The 6,000-nt window shown below is 45.7% G+C and overlaps 2 protein-coding genes across 2 annotated transcripts in view; one reads left to right on the top strand and one right to left on the bottom strand.

Annotated features, from left to right (window-relative positions):
• The window catches only part of LOC126987713 (inactive hydroxysteroid dehydrogenase-like protein 1), a 123,275-nt gene that overhangs the window by 77,091 nt on the left and 40,184 nt on the right, over positions 1-6,000 (top strand). The window contains exon 2 of the mRNA XM_050844915.1: positions 3,108-3,218. The gene's annotated coding sequence lies outside the window, so the exon portion shown is untranslated. The remainder of the gene's footprint in view (positions 1-3,107; positions 3,219-6,000) is intronic.
• LOC126987712 (diuretic hormone receptor-like) overlaps positions 1-6,000 on the bottom strand; it is an 82,619-nt gene that overhangs the window by 68,510 nt on the left and 8,109 nt on the right. The gene's annotated exons all lie outside the window — the stretch shown is intronic.

The raw sequence follows: 6,000 nt of genomic DNA, 5'->3' as shown, positions 1-6,000 counted from the left end.
CGTGAATGTCAAGTCGGCGAAAAACTGGATGGTTGCGACCATCACCTAATTCGCCTAAAGATCAGAACAGACCATGAACTCACCGAAAACACGTCCAAGATTCCAGACTACAAAAAAGCCAATTTTAACTTCGCTCGTGAGCTGCTAACCCAGACAACTTGGGAACCCATGAACCTCACTCCGGTGGACGGCGCGTGGAACGGCTTTAAGAACAAACTCCTGGAGGTAGAGAGAACGACTGTTCCCATGAAGACAAGGAGAACAAATAATGCCACAAGCACACCATGGATGACTACCCAAGTTCGACGGGCGATTAATTTGAAGAAGAGAAAATACAACTTGCTAAAGGAAAACAGCACTGACGAGGCACGCGAACAGTACCATCAAAGCCTCAGAGCTTGCAGAACTCTCATTCGCCATAGTAAACGCGACTATGAAAAGCAAATTGCACGCGAAGCCAAGTCCAACCCGAAAAAGTTCTTCACGTATATAAAAACCAAAAAGAAGACAAAAAGCAATATCGGTCCCCTAAAAGATGAAAGTGACGTACTAACACAGGACAGTAGACAAATGGTCGAAATCCTAAACAGGAACTTCGCGTCTGTGTTCACGGTCGAGAATACCCAGTCCGTACCCGAGAGCCAATCCCCACCGATGGGAATCACTCCCCTAGAAATTGGTACAATCGACGAACGGGATGTGAAAAAGTACCTTGACAAACTCGAGACAAACAAGTCTACCGGACCCGACGACTTGTCACCCAGGCTGCTCAAGGAACTCAAGCAGCAAATCCTCAAGCCACTCACCGCCATCTACAATCAGTCACTACAACAAAACAAAGTCCCGAAAGACTGGAAACAAGCGAACGTAACACCGATCTACAAAAAGGGAGACAAAAGTGTGGCCCTAAACTACAGACCAATCAGCTTGACCTCAGTGGCGGGAAAATTCCTCGAGAAGATCATCAGAGACAAACTCGTTAGGTTCCTTGAAGACAACAACATCATTTCCGATGCTCAGCACGGATTCAGGAACAAGCGCTCATGCTTAACCAATTTATTGGACTTCTTCCAAGGTATCTATGAAAGCTGGGATAATCATATCCCCAGTGATGTTATATATCTAGACTTTCAGAAAGCCTTTGACAAAGTGCCACATGAAAGACTCCTCAAGAAACTTAAGTCGGCGGGATTAGGCGACGATCTGACAGCGTGGATCAAAGACTGGCTCACTGAAAGAAAGCAACGAGTTGTACTCAACGGACAGGCCTCCGAGTGGCTCCCGGTCACAAGTGGAGTGCCACAAGGGTCAGTGCTGGGACCCATACTTTTCATCATATATATCAACGACCTAGAACTAGGATTAAAATCCAATCTTTCAAAATTTGCCGACGACACAAAGGTGGGTGGGAAGGCCCTCACGACGGCAGACTGCGAAATTATCCAGAGAGACCTGGACCTGATCACTCGGTGGTCAGAAAAATGGCAGATGTCCTTCAACACTACCAAATGTAAAGTAATGCATATCGGATCCAGAAACAGCAACCACATATACCACATGGGTGGCGAACCACTACATGTTGTGCAAGAGGAAAGAGACCTCGGGGTCACCATCAGCAGTGACTTGAAACAAACAAAACACTGCAAGTCCGCCTGTAAGAAAGCCAATACAATGCCTGGGTTCATATCGAGGAACTTCGAATACAAGACGCCGGGAGTTATGTTATCCTTGTATAATTCGCTGGTAAGGCCCCACCTGGAATACGCCGTGCAATTCTGGTCTCCTAATTACAGGAAAGACATTGAATTACTTGAGAGAGTACAGCGCCGCGCTACGAAGATGATACCATCACTGAGGACGAAACCCTATGAAGAACGACTCGAGCAACTCAACCTCTTCACGTTGGAAAAGAGACGCCTGCGGGGAGACATGATACAAGTCTTTAAGTACCTGAACAAGCTCAGCAACGTTGATCACTCCAAACTCTTCACGCTACAAACTAACCTGAGAACAAGAAACAACGGAAAAACAATTCAAGCAAAGCGATGCAATACCGACATCGGCAGGAGTTATTTCTCAAATAGAGTTGTTCGCCACTGGAACAGCCTTCCTGCAGAAGTGGTTAGCGCAGAGACCATCAACTCCTTCAAGAAACGCATTGATCGCCACTTTGCTGCAACGGGTGTGAACTGAACGTTCCCAAGAGTAGGTACACAAGTGCTTTAATCTTTCCCTGCAAGCCACTCCTATGGCAAACGGATTGATTAAATCACTGAACGCAGGCAGCCTAGTAATGAGCCAACAGGCTTTCTGCTGCCTGCTATAGTCTGTTCGGAGCAAGAAGTCGGTTCAGGGTGGAGCTGGTATCGTCGTTTACCTCTAGCCATGCTGCCAAATCAGCCTTCGTACATGCGTCTCTCTCTTATTTCCCATCCATGTGCTATTTGAAAGCGATATTTTATATATTCTGTATATAGTAAAGGAAGCTACATAGTACAATGAGTGTCGATGTTTAGGATTATAACAAGGATTTGTATAAATTCTATGACATGTGGCAGAGATTTTTTCCCATGTTGCCACGTTGTGGTGTTGGTAGTGGTGGTGGTGGTGGTGGTCGGTGTGTCCCCCTAGGTCCCTCCCCCGGGTCAAGAGGGAGAGAGAGGGAGAGGGAGAGAGATAAACAGGTGGGTTGTGGGTGGGTAGGCCGGGAGAGAGTGCTAATCTGATAATTGGCGGTCGAACTGGCAGCGCTGCACTCATGGGAATTCTGGAATCTGCCACACCTTGAACCGACTTCATGCTCCGAACAGACTATAGTCCATGTTTCCATGTTTCTCCTTCTCTACTATCCTCTCCTCTCCTCTACTGTTGTTTGTTCTTCCTTTGTGTTCCTTTGTGTGTTCCTCTACTCTCCTCGCCCTGATCCTTCTTTTCTTCCCTCCTCTTCCTTCACCTACTTCTTTATCCCCCTTCCCCTGTTCTCCCTTCCCGGTCCCGCGTCCCGCCAAACTGTTTTATCGTAATTGCGCGCCACGTTCCCTTGACACTGAACGCCGCCTTCCCTGTCTCATTAATACGAACATTTGCATCTCCTCTCTCATTTGCAGGTGGCACCATTGGGCTACATCCCTTCCCCGGTCCCGGCAGCCTCGCGCGCGCCCGAAAAAGAGAGGGACATTTCGAGAGGAGGACGAAGAAGAAGTAGAGGACGAAGCGAGGTAAGAGGAGAGAGTTGATGAGCTTAAAGAGAGAAGTTAACTAAGATAGCGGGAAGGCAAGAGACAGAAGGGAGTTTTCTCAGACCCAAGACGAGAGGGAAGGTAACTTAGAGGGAAGGTAAAGAGACCCAAAAACAGAGGAAAGGTAAGACATAGGGAAGACGAGAGGGAAGGTAACATAGAGAGAGGGAAGGTAACTTAGATCCCAGACGTGATAGAAGGTAATATATAGAGGGAAGACGAGGGTGACTAAGAGAGTGAGAGTAATAGATGGAGTGAAGGTAAGATAGATACAGAACCAGGAGCAGAGGGAAGGGACAGTAAGAGGCAATCAACCATGTAGGAGTGTATCAAGGGAAATGGGCGACCAGAGAAGTTTGTGAGCCGGGGGAAGCTTGTACCGTACCTTAGCTAGTAATCGAGCGAGGAGAGCGTTGAGTGTTGTTCGTTCCCTAACCAATCTGCGGGGTACTGTATTGGTAGCCTTCACGCGAAACGTTTACCATGTGCTTAGTATGGATTTTCTGGCGTGTATTCACATCACCGTGCTACACCTTGATGCATATGCCATGTTACTAGGATAGAGTATACGGGAAGGCAAGGTTGGGAGCATACGATACAGCTGCGCGTGCCTACCGTGGTGGATGTGATATTCGGGTTACCGCAGTTTACGTTGCCCAGGAAGAGGGAATAGGGAAAGGAGCATAAATAGTAGGAGGTGAAAGAGAAGGAATATCAGGAGCAAGGAGAGATGGTAGGGAAGGTAGAAGAGGAGGAGCAGGGGAAGGAGAAGGAAGAGTACCCATTTATCGACCAGCCCGAAAGGGAGGGTGAACTGCCCGGGCCGGGAACCCTAGCCCACAGATTCGTAGCTAGGCATGCTAACCACCGTGACTCAACCTCCAACTCTGCACCGTTTTCAACCTTAACAAAAGGTATTATGACACAACTTAACCTGTGCAATAGTGTACCCTGACTCAATCTCTAAATATGTACCGTTTTCCATCACAGTCACTCCCTTCCACCTCACAGACCACCACCACCAACCCTTGCCATAGCTCCTCACCTTCGTATGTAGACAACCATAGATTCGTAATGCTAAAAAAAGGAATTACTATACAGCAAACATGTTGGTAAGGAAACACTGCGAAATAGGTCAAATATGGGTAGGCGGTGGCTGAAATGGTAGCGTGCTGGGCCCAAATTCACCACGTGATGGACGACACGAGTTCGAATCCCCACGCTACCACCTCAGATTTTTCAGTCACCGCCGAGTGGCTTAACACTACCCACATGCTGTCCAGAAGACCACCCATCAACCCGGACTCTAGAGGAAACCGTCCAAGAATCAAGAACGAGTTCCGGGGGGCAGCATGAGCCAAGAGAAGATGGCGCCACTATAAACACTTGCCTGCGCCATGACGGGCTGGGGCCGAATACCATCCAGGCCCCTCAAGCAAGTCTACCGGCGCAATAGGCGGAGACTTGAAAAAAAAAAAAAAAAAAATTGAGCGCCCGGAAAATCCTCCTCCTTTACTTTTCAAAACACTGTCCCGATAATTCTTTTTTTATGCCTTATTCTTTCATTGATAACTCACATTTTTTGTTTCTGTTTGACGTGACGGTTGGATTTTTTATTATTATTTCATTTTTAGTTTTGTTGAGCGGCACCAGGATACATGTTGCTTTTTTTATTACTATTATATGTTGTCTTGTTTTTCGATGCAGACGTGACCTGAAAATATACTGACCTTTTTCTTTCGCCTGTTCATGAGGAGACGAACTTCGAGCAAAACTTAATTCTCTAGTATCTTCTCAAAAAATAAGCTCTGGATTTATATGCATTACAAGCCGAAGAGTAAAAAAGCGATCAGGTGCCATAACAACTCTCACTCAGAATTTGACCTCTCTTTAGGCCACTCGGTTACACGCTTCACCCTTATTCTAGTTAAAAATCCCCTCCTCTTCCTCCTCCTCTTCCTCCTTCTGCTCCTTCTTCTCCGTTTCAGCAACAACCGACACCATTAAGGCAGACAACGAGAGAGAAAATGAGAGAGAATGAGAGAAATTGAGAGATAGAGAGAAGGAATGAGAGAATGAGAGATACTGAAAGATAGAGAGAAGGAATGAGAGAATGAGAGAGAGTAAGAGAAATTGAGAGATAGAGAGAAGGAATGAGAGAATGAGAGATATTGAAAGATAGAGCGAAGGAATGAGAGAATGAGAGTGAGTAAGAGAAATTGAGAGATAGAGAGAAGGAATGAGAGAATGAGAGATATTGAAAGATAGAGAGAAGGAATGAGAGAATGAGAGAGAGTAAGAGAAATTGAGAGATAGAGAGAAGGAATGAGAGAATGAGAGATACTGAAAGATAGAGAGAAGGAATGAGAGAATGAGAGAGAGTAAGAGAAATTGAGAGATAGAGAGAAGGAATGAGAGAATGAGAGATACTGAAAGATAGAGAGAAGGAATGAGAGAATGAGAGAGAGTAAGAGAAATTGAGAGATAGAGAGAAGGAATGAGAGAATGAGAGATATTGAAAGATAGAGAGAAGGAATGAGAGAATGAGAGAGAGTAAGATAAATTGAGAGATAGAGAGAAGGAATGAGAGAATGAGAGATATTGAAAGATAGAGAGAAGGAATGAGAGAATGAGAGAGAGTAAGAGAAATTGAGAGATAGAGAGAAGGAATGAGAGAATGAGAGATACTGAAAGATAGAGAGAAGGAATGAGAGAATGAGAGATATTAAAAGATAGAGAGAAGGAATGAGAGAATGAGAGA

The sequence above is a fragment of the Eriocheir sinensis genome, chromosome 66, assembly GCF_024679095.1.
Source record: "Eriocheir sinensis breed Jianghai 21 chromosome 66, ASM2467909v1, whole genome shotgun sequence".
NCBI classification, from domain to species: domain Eukaryota; kingdom Metazoa; phylum Arthropoda; class Malacostraca; order Decapoda; family Varunidae; genus Eriocheir; species Eriocheir sinensis.
This window is presented reverse-complemented; position numbering and strand designations above follow the sequence as displayed.